At 42.5% G+C, this 17,390-nt stretch overlaps 1 pseudogene; it reads left to right on the top strand.

The window, feature by feature from the left end:
• The first annotated feature begins 11,056 nt into the window (after nt 1-11,056).
• LOC119807127 lies at nt 11,057-13,938 on the top strand (annotated as a pseudogene).
• The last annotated feature ends 3,452 nt before the right edge of the window (nt 13,939-17,390 follow it).

Consider the following 17,390-nt stretch of genomic DNA (forward strand, 5'->3'; position numbering starts at 1 on the left):
TGGTCCTTTGCATGTGTAGTAACATCGTTGCCAATATGCACAGGTTGTGTAGCAGATTTCTAAAACTGTATACCCATTCTTTGCGTGTCAGTTCATTTACCACTACCCCAGCCTTGGCAGCCATTCCACTCTGATTCTAGGGTAATGCAAGTGCGATCACATGAAGCTTAGCCTTTTGCATCTGGCTTATTTGACAGGTTTATCATGTTCAATGTCACAGCGTTTCTCTCTCTCTCTCTCTCTCTCTCTCTCTCTCTCTCTCTCCTGAGAACTGGGTTGCAGGTGTGCACCCCAACACCTGTGTGATATGGGATTCCCCTCTGTATGCTGTGAATCCCATTGGTTAATAATGAAGCTGTTTGGGGCCTGTGGAGGGCAGAATAGAGCTGGGAGGCAGGGAGGATGGGGAACTCAGCTGAATGCTGGGAGAAAGAAGGCGGAGTCAGAGAGCAGCCATGGAGCAGCCAGAGGAAAAAGATGCGAGCCACCAGCTAGAACCTTGCTGGTAGGCAAGGAGCCTCATGGTAAAATATAAAATAATAGAAATAGCTTAACCAAAGATATAAGAGCTAGCTAGCAATATGCTTAAGTGATTGGCCAAGCAACGATTTAAATAATATAGTTTCTGTGTGATTATTTCATGGTTTTGGCAGCTGGGAACGAACAAACAGCTTCCCCCAACACCTGTGTATTTATTAGGCCAACTGAATCATTAGAAAAAGCAGTGTTCTGTAGCTTATCCCTTGAATATTTTGTCATACAATCAGGTGTGCTGTTTTCTCTGCATTTTAAACAGCATGTGATAGTCCACATTTGCTTTGATTATAATTCACCTCATTTTAGCTGATACTCTTTTAGTAAAACTCCCTTTTTGCTTAAATCTTTGTTGTTTTTAGATGCATCCAAGGAATTCTAATATAAGAACATTAGCTTTATTTAGCATCTTTAATTAGGGTGACCAATTAAAACTCGTTCGAAGACATGACCATTCCCAGCGCAGTAAGCAATGCTTGCTGTTAGGATTCTATACGCTTTTGTTTGACAAACAGCACCAGCAAAGCTGTGGAGCGTAACAGGGGCCATACCGTGGTGAGGTCCCAACTTGAAAATGGCCATATGGCCAATTATAAGAATCAGGAGAAAAGCCATGGATTAGAAAACAATAACAATTGCTTTTCTCTACCAACAGAGTCAGGAATTGTCCTGGAATCTGGCCCAAGACAGCTGGAGGATAATGGATGAGACAGGAGGAAAGAACTGCCAGCTCTAATTAACATCCAGGGGCTCTAAAGGACCAGCAGAGAGAGGAAAGCCATTTGCACTTGTTTAATAAAATCAGCTGAACCCTTGAACACACACTTGGGGACTCTAATCCAACCTCATATTTAGTGTAACTATAGGATATGAGATCATAATGAAAGCCTGAAGGAAAGAAAGTCTGCCAAGAATTCGATACAACTTAGTTCCAAAGCCATTTTTATTGTCTTAAGTATTCTCACTCTATTCCCTATTCCATCCCGAACTCTACAAGATAATCAGCCCATTTGAGTGAGAACACAATGCTAAGATTAGCCAGTCAAAAGCAACGTGTGTTTGTGTGAAATATTTGTAGGCCACAACGAGCAAATTCAGTTTATGTTCCAGCTTAGGGGGTCACCACAATTCTGGACCAGGAACCTGAAGTAATTCCAAGGGGCTCTCGTTCGCACGAGTACGGCATTCTCAGGGCTTCCAGCTCGAGGAGCTCCTAATGAAACCAGTAAGTGCCATCAGTGGCCTCCCCAGACTGTCCTTCTTATCTGACCCAATTAATTGACAAATCTAGTGGGCAAATTCCAGGTAGAATTGAGTAAATTTGAGCTTTTTTAGCTGGGCATGGTGGCGCATATCTTTAATTCCAGCACTCCAAAGGCAGGCAGATCTCCAAATTCAAAACCAGCCTGGTCTACAATAGCAAGTTTCCGGACAGCTAGAGCTACATAATGAGACCCTATCTAAAATAAATAAATAAATAAGTAAATAACACCCACATACATTAAAAAAATATAAACAAAAACATGTTGCGGGAAAAATGGACCTGGCTACATGATAGCTGACATACAGCAGGTTCACAGAAGTTAGAAAGCTGGGCACACCTGTAGAAGAACTGCAGGAAGCCTGCTGTATTCTGTAGCTAAGGGGACAGAGATGGAGAAGGGCAGTTTTGCAGAGGCCACAGCAAGAGAACTCAGTTTGGCTGGTACTAGTAATTAGTTATTAGTTATAGTACTAGTAATTAGTTACTAGTTATTAGTTATGGTACTAGTAATTAGTTACCAAGATGTCCTTCCATTCTTTTTCTATATTAAAATTTTATTACAAAAATTTAAATTATTTATATTTTATATGTGCGGATGTTCTGACTGCATTCATGTCTGTACACCTCATGTAGGCAGTGTCTGAGGAGGCCAGAAGAGGGCGCCAGATCCCCTGGAACTGGAGTTACAGATGGTTCTGCTTAGCCACGTGGGTGCTAGCAAGGGTTATGATTAAGGGACCTGGAGGATGCTTTGCCCTAATCTGTCCTGAAGTCAGGGGACTGAGAAAGTGAATGGAAGCAGGGGCGCCCCAGGGTCTGCTCATGGGCAGAACGGGCCTCCAGGGTCTGCCCCTTTCCTTCCTCCTTCAACACTGTATCTCATATGTTTGTTCTCTGGGAACTTCATGAGAAGTCTGGTTAGAGAAAGGGAAAGAAGCTTTCTTGTGGTGGCCTAAGATTCCTGCCCACTGAAAAGGGAGGAAGCAGACAGCCTCTGCCTCTGCCTGATGCTTTCTCTCTGTTTGGACTTCAAAGCTAAGGGCAGTATAAAGTCGGAGCCTCAAAAATGACAGCAGCAGACATTATCCATGCGTTACCCATCACCTACAGGGGGTAAACTTCCCAGAAGACTCGGGGCCAGGTATTTTGTTGGCTCCCAAGGACGATCAGTCAGGTCAGGAGCACAACACTTCAGGAGATGACTCTTAACCACTTTGAAAGGGTTCTACAGACCCCGTGTTTAATTTTTTTCAGTGGTCGCCTGATCTAAATTCTGCCTAAGGACTACTATTGATCTGATAAACTAATGTAGTTTGTCCCAAGAAAACAAATGGATTTAAGAAACTGCAACGGAAACTTAAGTTTAAAGGTCTATTAAACCACAGAAAGCTACTATAGACTCCAGGGTACATGCTGGCTGGACAAAGCAACGAAGCCAGGGCTAGATTAAAGGGCAGGCATAGGCTGGATTTTCAAAACTTGGGGAAAGCCCTAGATTCAGGAAGCAGGTTTTAAGCTTCGGCTTCTGGAGAAGAGGAGATAGAAGAGGCAGATGGATGGAGGACCAGAGCAGAGCTGACTGAAGAGTCAGGGCAGAATCCAGAGGATGAGAGGACCCCGTTTGTACTGACCCTTGGAAAGTGATCTCTAGGGCAGGCAGTAGACTCTCAAAAGATGGACTTGCAACTGTTACCTACCAGTCGAACCAAAGAAAATACCATCTCAGCCACCCTATGACTTGGTCCTCTCCTAAACACACAGCCGCATTGAAAGAAGGAATGTGAGGGGCGAGAGATGGCTCATCCATTCACACCATGAACTGCTCTCACAGAGGACTTGATTTGGGTTGCCTGCACCCCAGTTAGGTGGCTCTCAACAGCCTGTATCTCCAGCTGCAGGGAATCTGACACCCTTTCTGACCTCTGATAGCGCAGGCAATGATCAAAAATTTTAAAATCTTAAAAACAACAATAGTGGTTTGAAGAAGAGGACTCCACCAACAAAGTGCTCCAGATGTGCAGGTCCCAGCAGAGGAAGAAGAGCAACGTGGAAACCACAATGGCACGTCCTCCCCCCAAATCACCAACGCAGTAGTCACTCACCCAGCGAAAATGGCCATGACTACAACTGTGTTCAGTCCTCCCCCCAAATCACTAACGCAGTAGTCCTCCCCCAAATCACTAACGCAGTAGTCCTCCCCCCAGTGAAAATGACCATGACTACAACTGTGTTCAAACAACACGAGGAGTAATGAATATACACCCGAGAACAAAACTCAAGCTGAATGAAAGAAGGGAGTCCACTCAAGATACATAAAGAGCCAGGCAGTGGGGGTGTACACCTTTAATCCCAGCACTCAGGAGGGGAGGCAGGCAGATATCTGAGTTCGAGGTCAGACTGGTCTACAGAGCAAGTTCCAGGACAGTCAGGGTTACACAGAGAAACCCTGTCTTGATAACAAACAAACAAACAAACAAAGATACAAAAATAGAGTTCAGTAAAGAGAGACTTGCTGGAGAAAAGCCAAACTGAAGTGATGCTGGAGATGAAAAAACTCAATAAAAAAAAACACAGCCTTACTGGGCAGCTTCATATATAATGCATCATGTGGAAGCAATGTCAGGGATGGAAGACAAAATACAGGAGTTCTATCACTTGACCTTCAATCATTGACCTTCACCAAATGATCCAAAATGATAAATTTACAAAGAACTGTGAACAGAACATGGAGAGGTTTGGGATATGGTTTAAAAAAAAACCCTTCAACTTAGGGGCATAGACGAAGAAGACAACATTAAAGCATACAGAGCATTTTGAATAAAATCATAGAAGAAAAGTTCTCAAACCGAAAGAAAGAGCTGTCCACCTGGTAGTTTGAACGTAATTTGTCCCCATAATCTCATAGGGAGTGGCAGACTATCAGGAGGTGTGGCTTTGTTGGAGTGGGTATGGCCTTGTTGGAGGAAGTGTGTCACCGTGGGGGTGGGCTTTGAGGTTTCCTATGCTTAGAATCGAAGCATTAATCTAATTAATCTTAATCAATAAAAACCAAGAGTCAGATATCAGGGTAAAAACCCGGAAGATCCGAGAAGCAGGAGTAGCCGCCATTTGCTTCCTACCTCTCTCCGTTCCTCCATCCAAAAGGGTCAAGAACCTCTCTCTGCCCTGCCTTATCACTTCCTGTTTCCTCTCTGTCTGCAGTCCTCCAAACCTCTATGGTTAACTAGTGGCTAGTTCCTCCCTCTGACTTCAAGTGAGCTTTATTTGTCTGAACACAAACAAAATATCACACAGCACAGGATACTGCTGAGTTTGTCATTTGACTTCCTGTTGCCGGCAAAATGTAGGACTTTCAGCTCTAGCACCAGGTCTGCCTGTGCCGCCATGCATCCCTCTCATGACGATAACTGACTGAGCCTCTGAAACTGTTAGCCAGTCCCCTCAATTAAATGTTTTCATCTATAAGAATTGCTGTGGTCATAGTGTCTCTTCACAGCAATGAAAACCCTAACTAAAACACCATCCAAACACTAGAGGCCAGCAGAACACTAAATACACAGGACCAGACGGGAAGCTACCTATGACATATTATAGTAAAAATACTAGGAACACAGAATAAAGAAAGAGTATTGGAAGCTGCAAGAGAGGAAAGCCAAGCCACTTACAAAGGCAGGCCCACAGAGGAACACCTGATTATTCAATAGAAACTTTTAAAACCAAAAGTTCCTGAAAAGATGTATTCCATGCTCTGAAAGACCACAGCCATCAACCTTGGCTACTCTACCTAGCAAAACTGTCTGTTAAAACTGAAGGAGAAATAAAAACTTCTTATTACAAAAACAGATGAAAGGAATGACCACTAACCCTTCACTACAGAGGATTTTGAAGGAATTCTTTGGACTGAAGAGAAATAGATACAATTAAGGATCTGTAAAAGATAAACAAACAGCTCCAGATCTGTGAATCAAAAGAAATGAAGAAGACATGTAGTACTACTTTCTTATCAGCTTCCAGCCCCCAAATAATGACGGGGAGACTTATTGAATGATAATTGGATCACTGAAGAAAGAAAAAAAATTCCTGGACACGAATGAAAACTAACAACACACCAAAATCTTTGGAAAACAATGAAAGGCGTTGATTTTTCTTCAAAGTTCTGATAAAGGGCTGGAGAGATGGCTCAGAGGTTAAAAGCACTGGCTGCCCTTCCAAAGGTCCTGAGTTCAGTTCCCAGCAACCACATGGTGGCTCACAACCATCTGTAATGGGGTCTGGTGCCCTCTTCTGACCTGCAGACATCCATGCAGACTGAATGCTGTATACATAATAAATAAATAAATCTTTATTTTAAAAAAAATAAAGTTCTGATAAAATTCTGCTCATCAGTTTATGGGTTTTTATTAGTTGGGAGACTGCATCAGTCTTGTTGTTGGTAATGAATCTGTTTAAATTGTTTATTTCTTCTTGTAATTTCAGTATGTTGTATGTATGTATTTTTTACGTAGGCACTTAGTGTTCTGTTTTCCTCTGAGAACTTTTTTCATTATAAAACATTTAGTTGGGGTGGCTCATTTACAGTTTCAGAGGTTCAGCCCACTATCATCAAGACAGGGAGCTTGGCAGTGTGCAGGCAGATGTGGTGCTGGAGCTGAGAGGGCTGCATCGTGCAGGCAACAGGAAGTCAACTGACTGTCACACTGAGGGAAGCTCGAGAAAACAAGACATCAAAGTCTGCCCCCACAGTGACACATTTCCTCCAACAAGGTCACACCTCCTAATAGTGCCACTCCCTTTGGGAGACATTTTCTTTTAAACCAGCACAATATTGAACCAACAGATGTTATCCATCATGTCAGTTGACTCAAATACAGAATCAACAGAGGTAGAAATGTCCTTTGACAAATTCAAGATTCTTTTGCAATAAAAGTCATGGAGAAGCTAGGAGTGAGGGGAGCAACATTGGCAATAGCATATTAGGAGCCTATTAAATGCCTGCACAGTGGTGATGCATGCATTTAATCTGAGCACTTGGAAGACAGAGACGGGTGGATGGATCTCTGTGAGTTTGAGACCAGCCTGGTCTACAGAGTGAGTTTCAAGACAGGCTCCAAAAGCTACACAGAGAGACCCTGTTTCAAACCCCTCTGCACTCCTCGCACAACCCAGGGAAAAGGGTTATACATGACATGTCTATAGACATACTAAATGGAGAAAAATTTAAAGCATTCTCACTAAAATCAGGAATAAGACCAGAGTGTCAATTTTCTCTACTCCTATTAAATATAATGCTAGAAGTCTGAGCTAGAGCATTAAGAGGTGAGAAGGGCATTTACAGATGGTATAGTTCTATATATAAGAGGACCTAAGACTCAACCAAAAACTCTTAGAGCTAATAAATACTTTCAGCAAAGTGGCAAGATGCAAGATTCACACACACAGTAACCTTCCTATTTCCCAATATCCAACACACTGAAAGATATATCGGGAACAGTTCCATCACAGTAGCCACAAAACAGCTAAATACATAGGAATAAACCTAGCAAGGAAGAAAAGGCCTTTACAGTGGAAACTTTGAGACACTAAAGAAAGAAACTGAGGAAAATACTAGAAGTTGTAAAGAACTCCACGCTCATGGATTGGAAGAATTAATACTGTAAAAATGACCATGGTGCCTAACGCAATCCACAAATGCAGTGCAATCACAATAAAAATTCCAGGGTGATATTTTGCAGATGTAGGAGAAACAATTGCAAAGTATGTATGCTGGCCCCAAAAGTCAGTCTGCAGGACAAGCTGCCAGGCTGAATCCGCCTCCAGCTACAGCTGTATTCTGAGATCACTGTGGACTGGGGTTCAGCATGAATTTGGAGAAGGAAACATAATTTAACCCATACTGTTCAAGAAATCTTTATGGACAAAGTATCTTTCCCTAACAGAGTAATCCTAGCACATGACTGATATCCCTGCTTCTCTTCCCAACTTTTAACATTAATTTCTTTCCTTTCTTCCTTTAAGGACTGAACTATATGTTCTCATGCTACCATTTAAGCTTGGGTGGGATCAACGATCATCTCATTTGCCTTCATGCATTCATTTGTGAGGTTGGCCCATGGCAGAAAAAAGGGAATATAGTTGAACCTGTAATTAGTCAAGGGTGGAGGGGACACAGAAGGATCAAGGAGTGACCAAGCTTCACTGGCTCTTCCTTTTCTTTTCCTTATATTGTGATTGGTTTTATTCCAGTTCTCCAGATGAAGTCTTGAGTCAGCATTTTTGGTGCGAGACAGAAAGAGGCCTCTCTTTTCTGGTCTTCTCTGGAATGAAGAGAGTAGAAACCTAGCTACCAAGAATTCTATCCGCCCAGCAGAAGTTACCAGGATGTTCCTAGGGTGTCACCAAGTGTCATGGGTTAGGAATTGTTTTGAAACCACATCACAGAGAATGAAAGCAGACACACATATTTGCAGGTGTGAGACCAATGGCATATGTGGAAAAGTGTAAATCCTCTGGGGAAAATGAGGAAATAATATTCAAGCAGAATGCTATAGAGCAAAATATCAAATACACAGAGATCTGGCGATGTGGCTCAGTTGGTTGAGTGCACGCAGAAGTCTCTGGGTTTGAACCCCAGAAATACCTAAAACTGGGTGTGATGTTACCTGCCTGTATCTCAACACTTAGGAGATGGAGGCAGGAGATCAGGAAATCCATGTTATCCTCAGCGATGCAGCAAATTCAATGTCAAGAAAGCTGAGTGAGAGAAATACTTTAGAACAAAGTCATTTTGTTTTAGCTGTATTGATTGATAAAGATTAGTACCATTGGCCTGGGAGTAGATCTGGGTAGTTGAGTACTTGGTTAGCATGCACAAGACACTGGGTTCAAAACACAGCAACACACACACGAGTGCACTCTACATGTGCTGGCCAAAGTGAATCTAGGTGCAGTAGAGACCAAAAGGCTGTGTGGTCAGGAGGGTCTTCTGTTTTATAAAAAATTTAGTGGGGAGATGTTTGGAGCAGTGAGACCCCAGATCCTGTAATCCCCTGATCTGAGTGCCTACAGCTGCTCTGAGCACGAGACCTTCAGGAGTTCCTGATGGCAGAAGAGTGGTTTCTGGTGGGTTGGCTGAGGCGTGGCTATCTCTATATAATCTGCTCCTGAACACAATAAAGGGAATTCTTGGGGAATTCAAGGATGACCGTGTCTCTGTCTCTCTGTCTCTCTGTCTCTCTCTGTAAGTATTTCATGAAGCCTTGCTTTCACACGCTGCTGACAGTTACTCAGAGTCGCTGTCGCTGTCCAAGAGGCCATTCATATTTGCGCTTTTCACCATCTGAACAAGAATGGGGGTAAGCTCTCCTTCTAGAGCCAACAGACCCTTTGCAAAAGCAGCCGCAATCATCTGGACCCGCCCTTCATCAGAGGCATAGATTTTGAGGTCATGTCGGTAGGTGCTATGCAGTCAGAGTAAGCCAAAACCCGGAAATCCTGCATAATCTTGACCTCCATAGTACATACACCTAAAGGCTCTTCCCAGCTCTTCAGCCTGAACTCTGCCCGCTGGAGTTAGTTCTCCTCCCCATTTTAGAACCAGAAGTAAGGACGGCTCCTCTCTTCGGTTATCTTCCTCCTCACTGGACATTTTAGGACAGCCAAGAGGGAGATAGGTCAATTGAACCTTACGATTTATTCCAGAAAAATGACCATACATCTCTAACACAGTCTTAAGTTCAAGTTTTGACTAGTTTTTTTCAATTTCAGAGTCATTGTCTTGCCCCAGTTCCATAAGAAGCTGCCATGCAATATCCAGGACTTCCTACATGTGCACATGTATGTGCCACTATTTTCTTATCTAAAAGAAAGTTTAACTATTTATCTATTTATCTACCTATCTGTCTATCTATCTATCATCTATCTATCTATCTATCTATCTATCTGCCTATCTATCATCTATCTATCTATCTATCTATCTATCTATCTATCTATCTATCTACCTACCTATCTATCTACAACATTCCTTCCATGTGTGCCTTCAGGCCAGAAGAGTGCACCAGATCTCATTGTAGATGGCTGTGAGCCACTATGTGGTTGCTGGGAATTGAACTCAGGACCTCTGGAAGAGCAGCCAGTGCTCTTAACCACTGAGCCATCTCTCCAGCCCTCCCTCCTCTCTCTCTCTCTCCCTTCCTTCTTTCCTCCCTCCCTCCCTCCCTCCCTCCCTCCCTCCCTCCCTCCGGGTTTTGTGCATTTTAAGCATGTGCTCTATCTTCCACCCAGGAAGACCACTCTATGCAACAAAGAATTTCTCTCTCTCTCTCTCTCTCTCTCTCTCTCTCTCTCTCTCCCTATATCTCTAGCTTTCCCTTCCTCCCCCCTTCTCTCCAGGGCCTTTCCTGGTTCTGTTTCTCAAGGACTAGCATTACAGGTATGACCTATCATATCAGCAAAATTTAATCTCTTAAGGGACTATAGCTGATGTCTGATGATAATTTCAAGGGTCTGAAGAGTAACGAAGACTCCATCTGTGCTTATCCATCCATGCTCATACAAGCAACCTCAATTAGATGTAATAACACACAATGCATGCGTGCACACACACATGCACACACATGTACACACACATGCACACACTCGCGCAACACCCCCACACCATGTTAGTAGGAGCGTATGCTGGTTAGTTTTCTGTGAGTTTTGTGCAAAGGCCTTTTCCACACCTATTGAGATGATCATGTAATTTCTGCTATTCGTGTATTTGGGTGCTATTTTACGTTTATTAATTTGAATATGTTGAACTATCTTTGGATTCCTAGAATGAAAAATACTTGGCTATAGTGTATCATTTCCCAATATGTTGCTTAATTTGTTTGTAAATATTTATTGAGAATTTTTGTGTTTGTGTTCAGCGGGAGAATTATTATGGCTTTCTCTGGTTTTGGAATCGAGACAACCCTGGCTTTATTAAATGTGTTCTAGTGCTCTTTCCCTTTCTGTTTTATGAGAAAGCTTAAGAATCATTGGTATTGGTTCTCTAAGGCATGGAAGCATCGGCTTTATCCATGCATCCTTGGCTTTCCTTTGTTGCCAGTTTTTATACTGCTTCCATCTCATTTTAGATCTGTTTACATTTGATTTGATTTTGGTAGACAATATGTATTTGAGAATTTATCCATTTCTTCTAGATTTTCTATCTTTTTGTAATACAGCTTTTCAAAACATTCCCTAATAGTCCTCCAAATTTCATTTGTATCTATTATAATGTCCTATGACTTGTCAAAGACCCCAATGCCTCAGACCTGTGGCGTTGGCAAGGTCTTCCCCTGGTCCAAGGTCAGCTGTTGACAAAGTACGTAGAAAATACGAACTACGGCTTCTTCCTGATGGATGACTCTGGCCTGAGACTGCTCTCCTACAGAGACCCCTCCCGAGATCAGCTCATTCGCCTCCTCATTCAGCTGTGTGTAATAAACTTGCTTCCTCCTTCAGCTGTACAGAGTTTCTGGGGTGCTGGCGTGTTTCCATCCGAGTACACAGCCCACCTGATCCCAGCTTTCTCTGTATGCATGGCTTTGGTGTCTTCATTCCCCTGTGCCCCAATCAGGTCAAATTCCAAAGCCAGGCAGGTCATGGCAGTGTCTCCCCTCCCATCTCTACTTTTATTAATCTGGATATTTTCTTTCATTTGATTAGTTGGATAAGGGTTTGTTGATCTTGCTTAGTTTTTCAAAGAACTAATTTTGTTTTATTGAGTTTTTACATTGTTTTAGTCTCTGTATAATTAATTCATGCGCTGACTTTTTTTTTCTTAAAGTTTTTTTCTCAGGGGTACCTGTATGGAAATGTGTGTGAATGCTGGTGCCCACTTAGGCCAGAGGCACTGGATTCCCTGGAGCTGGAGCTACAGGTTGAAGTGAGCTGCCTGATCATGGGTGTTACAAACCAACCCGGGTTCTCTGGAAGAGCAATACACACTCTGTAACCCCCGAGCCATCTCTCTAGCCCAACTCTAGTAAGGAGGCCTCTTGTTAGTTCCCAGACGTCTGGCTAGCTTAGACCCGAAATAATCACACAGAAAGTGTATTAATTAAAACACTGCTTGGCCTATTAGCTCTAGCTTCTTATTGGCTAATTCTTATATTAATTTAACCCATTTCTATTAATCTGTGTATCGCCACGTGGCTGTGGCTTACCAGCTTAAAGTTCTGGCATCTGTTGCGTGTGGGGCTCCGTGGCATCTCTCTAACTCTGTCCTTCCTTCTCCCAGTGTTTAGTTTTGTTTCCCCTGTCTAGTTCTGCTGTGCCCTATCATGGGGTCAATGCAATTCTTTATTCATTAACCAATAAAAGCAACACACAGACAGAAGGACCACCCACACCAAACCCTGACCTTTAAGTTCCAGGACTAATGCTGGCTTTGGCTTGCCCTTGTTTTTCTAAGGCCTTAGGGTATACTCTTACATTGTTTATTCGAGATCTGATTTTCTAATGTAAGCACTCATAGCCATAAACTTTTCCTCTAGTTATATCTCTCTTTGTCTTTGTGAAAGACTGCCTGAAAGAGGCCATTTAAGGGAGAAAGGGCTTGTTTTTGACTCACGGTGTATCACGGCAGGTATGTGTTAATATTTTTTACAGTTTGAAATGTTATCTCTTTTAGAGAAAGCTCCATAGCCAGCTGATAAGAATGTGTATTCCGTTATCTATTGGATAGAATATCCTATAGGTGTTGGTTACGATCCATAGTTCAAATTAACACTAAAGTTTTTTAGTTTGTTGGTTGGTTTTAATTCTTTTGCACTTACTATGTATTACAGAAAAAGGAATATTAAAACCAACACTATAATTTTTATGATCCCATCTGTTCCTTTATGTCAAATAATGTTTGTTTTATGATAGTAAGTACATAAAAACTTGCAGAATATATATATATATATATATATATATATATATATATATATATATATAATAATTATTCTTTAGACAGGGTTTCACTATGTAGCCCCGGCAGTCCTGGAACTTACTATGTGGACCAGGCTGGCCTTAAACTCACAGAGATCTGCTTATCTCTGCCTCCCAATTACTGATGATCCCCAAGCCCAGGAAGGAGTCCAGGGTTTGGGTATTGTTCCTCGGGTTCTGCCAAACAAAGAGACATAGAAACAGAGTGGCACTTATGGTGAAGAAGGCTTGAAAGATGGTCATTAGAGCTCCCACGGACACATTTTTTTCCTCCACTTCTTAGAAGAGCTTGGCTTGGAGGAATCCCCTGTCAGCGGAGCAGAAATGGTCTAAGAGAAAGTGATATCATCAGGGATGTAGAAGTCATTTTGGGAGAAGCGTGTGCAGGAATTTTTGTGGAACTAGTTAGAAACAAGCCTGTAGGCAGAAAGGCTCCTGGGAAATGGAAAGACAGTTGTTGACAGAAGGGAAATAGGAACCTCACAGCTGGGCCTGGGTTGCTTGCAAATGACTCAAGAATGGGCTGTGACGAGTCCTCTCTCTAAAGTCACACCAGTGGATGAAGAGCAAACACTCGAAGTAGAAATAGAACCTAGGGTGAGAGCATGGAGAACCCCTTTACTGGAGAAGTGAGCCTTGTGTGACCTGAGGTGAGAGATAGCATGGAGAACCCCTTTACTGGAAAAGGTGAGCCTCATGTGGATGGGGTGAGAGAGAGCACAGAGAACCCCTTTACTGGAGATGGTGAGCCTCATGTGGATGGGGTAAGAGCATGGAGAACCCCTTACTAGAGGTGAGCCTCTTGTGGATGGGAGTCTGGAGACCGATGGCTCTAAATCAAAGTTGTCAAGCACTGAAAATCTGAGAGGAAAGGGGATGGTTGTACACAAATGTACAGTCTCGCTAGAAAGGGCTGTGGTTGGCTTTGTGATGGATGTCACTCACTTGGATAGTCAAAAGTACATATTACCAGGGATAAGTTTACAAGTCCAGGAGCCAGGCTATGGAAGAATGGGGAACCGGGTTCCCCGCCCTGACAGCACTAACATCAAGGGCCCTTTGATAATATCTTTCAATGTGGATTTTCCAAAGGAACAGTTGAAAAGAAGCAAAAGAATGTGTCAAGGAGCTACTCAAACACGGATCAGTGCAGAAGATAAAATGGACTGGAGGGTTATTAGGAGCAAAGCAAATTGGACTTGGCTGAAACAGGTAGATCAGTGATATTTGTCATGTGCAGGGTTTTTGTATGTTTTCATCATTTCAATATGCAAGGTTGACTTAAATCCCCTGCCCCTTATAATCGTCATGATATGAACAATAAAGAATGTGTGTATTGCATTCAGAATGAGCAGCAGAAGCTTAACTGTTAGACTGCTCCCTCTGGAGGTTTGATGTCTGGTCCTCCCACCCCAAGGTTCAGGGAGGTAAGCCTCAAGAGGACACCAGAGGAAGGGATGCAGATGAAGGAATCCCGATGATGGGCAGAGACAACTGTTAGCTATATCAATGGGAGAAGTCTGTTTTTAAACACATCCTCGTTATTTTTTCCCCTTAACTTCTCTTTCCTGTGAGCTGGATGAGTAGGCCTCCCATCAAGCAAGATGCACATACAGCATGCAAAGGGATGATGAGAGTCCACACTCCAGGCCCCACTAAATACACATGGTGTCCAGCAACAAAGAACCTAATGAAACTGAGGAGATTAGAGGCTGAGCTACAAGCACTAAGTTTACAAAGAGATCCCACCGTCTTTGAGAGAGTGTATTTTCTCGTTTTCTTTGGTAATAGTAAAATGTGATGTGGGTATCTTACTGTTAAAAACGTGACTCTTGGATGTTGATTTCTTTCTCTAAACTTTGGAAAATGTTCATTGTAACTTCATTGAATAGATTTTCTATGGTTTTGGTTTGCATTTTAATTCCTTCTTCTACTCCAGGGATTCAAGACTTTATCTCTTATGTCCCAGAGTTTTTGGAAATTGTGATCATACTTGCTTATTGTTTTTAAATATATCATCTCTCTCTCTCTCTTTCTCTCATTTTTCAAGATAGGGATTTTATGTGTAGCCCTGGATATCCTGGAACTTGCTCTGTAGACCAGGCCGGCCTCGAACTCAGAGATCTGCCTGTCACCCCTCCTGAGTGCTGGGATTAAAGGCCTTCACCACCACCACCCTGCTGAAGCCAGAATTCTAGTATTCAGAACAAAACCATGTGAGCCAAATCCTTTACAGAACTCTTGACATTGCTCAGTATTTTATTCAAAATTAAATTGATAAATAAAACCATATATACTATTGGGTTGTCATGTAATTCATATATTTCTACATTCTGAAATGCTTGTATCATCTTGACACATCTGTTTCTTAGAATATTTATGATTTTTTTAAATAGTGAAACTCTAGAAAACTAGCTTTTTTGGCCATCTGAGTTACTACATGGTTGTCTATTTGTATTTGTTTGTTTGTTTGTTTTTAAGACAGGATTTCTTTTTTTAAACTGTTTTTTATATTCCTTATTTATTATTACTTTATAAATAATACTAATCAAAATTCCTACTTCCTCCCTTCCTCCCACTTCCCTCCCCCTCCCCCACATGCCTTCCTTCCCACCCACTCCAGTCCTAAGACAGGGCAAGGCACCCTGCCCCGTGAGAAGTTCAAGGCCCTCCCCCCTTCATCCAGGCTTAGGAAGGTATGCATCCAAATAGACTAGGATCCCAAAAAAGTCAGTACATAGAGTAGAGACAAATCCCAGTGTCATTATCATTGGCCCCTCAGTCTGCCCCAACTGTCAACCAATTCAGAGAGCCCAGTTTGATCCCATGCTCGATCATTCCCAGTCCAGCTGGAGTTGGTGAGCTTCCATTAGCTCAGGCATACTGTCTCAGTGGGTGAACCAACCCCTTGTGGTCCTGATTTCCTTGCTCATATTCTCCCTCCTTCTGCTCTTCAACTGGACCTGGGAGCTCAGTCCTGTGTTCAGATGTGGGTCTCTGTCTCTGTCCCCATCTGTTGCCAGATGAAGGTTCTATGGTGATATTCAAGATAGTCATCATTCTGACTATGGGACAAGGCCAGTCCAGGTACCCTCTCCTCCACTGCCCAGGGTCCTAGCTGGGGTCATCCCCATGGACTTCTGGGAACCCCTCCAGAGCCAAGCCTCTTGCCAACCCCAAAATGCCTCCCTCAATTAAGATTTCTTCCCTGCTCCCATATTTGTTCTTCCTCCATCTCTGTTTAGTCCAGTACCCCATTTTTAAATTGGGTTATTTAGAATTTTACTGTCTAGTTTCTTGAGTTCTTTATATATTTTGGAGATCAGTCCTTTGTCTGATGTGGAGTTGGTGAAAACAAAAAACCCAGGGTAGCTAAAACAATCCTATATAATAAAGAAACTGCCGGAGGCATTACCATCCCTGCCATCAAACTCTATTACAGAGATACAGTAATGAAAACAGCTTGGTATTGGCATAAAAACAGAGACATTGACCATTGGAATCGAATTGAAGACCTGGATATTAATCCACACACCTATGAACACCTGATTTTTGACAAAGAAGCTAAAATTATACAATGGAAAAAAGAAAGCATCTTTAACAAATGGTGCTGGCATAACTTGATGTCAGTCTGTAGAAGAATGAAAATAGATCCATATCTATCACCATGCACAAAACTCAAGTCCAAATGGATTAAAGACCTCAATATAAATCTGACCACACTGAACCTGATAGAAGAGAAAGTGGGAAGTAGTCTACAACACATGGGCACAGGAGACCACTTCCTACGTACAACCCCAGTAGCACAGACAATAAGAGCAACAATGAATAAATGGGGCTTCCTGAAACTGAGAAGCTTCTGTAAAGCAAAGGATACAGTCATTAAGACAAAAAGGCAACCTACTGAATGGGTTAAGACAGGATTTCTCTGTGCTAAAGATACTCGCTCTATAGACAAGGCTGGCATTGAACTCAGAGTGATTCATCTGCCTCTGACTCCTGAGTATTGGGATTAAAGGTGTGTGCCACCACTGCCTGGTCACTATATGGTTGAGGGTTCTCTAGAGGAACAAAACTGACAAAATCTCTCTCTCTCTCTCTCTCTCTCTCTCTCTCTCTCTCTCTCTCTCTCTCTCTCTCTCTGTGCGTGTTGGGTGGTTTTGTGTGTCAACTTGACATAAGCTAAAGTCATCAGAGTAAGGAGCCTCAGCTGAAAAAAATGCCTCCTTGGGATCCAGCTGTAAGACATTTTCTCATTTACTGATCAATGTGGGAGGATCCAGTCCATGGTGCCATCCCTGGGCTGCTTGTACTGGGTTCTATAAGAAGGTTGGTTGAGCAAGTCATGGGAAGCAAGCCAGTAAGCAGCTCCCCTCTATTGCCTCTGCATCAGCTCCTGCTTCTAGGATCCTGCCCTTCTTGAGTTCCTGTCCCGACTTCCTTCAGTGATGAACAGCCATGCTGAAGTGTAAGCGTAATAATCCCTTTCCTCCCCAACTTGCTTTTCGGTCGTGGTGTTTCATTGCAGCAATAGAAACCCTAACTAAGACAGTGTGTGTAAATATATGCTATATATAAATATATATACCATATGGGATAACATATACAATATACATTATATATACATATATGT

Source organism: Arvicola amphibius, chromosome 2, assembly GCF_903992535.2.
Source record: "Arvicola amphibius chromosome 2, mArvAmp1.2, whole genome shotgun sequence".
Taxonomy (NCBI): domain Eukaryota; kingdom Metazoa; phylum Chordata; class Mammalia; order Rodentia; family Cricetidae; genus Arvicola; species Arvicola amphibius.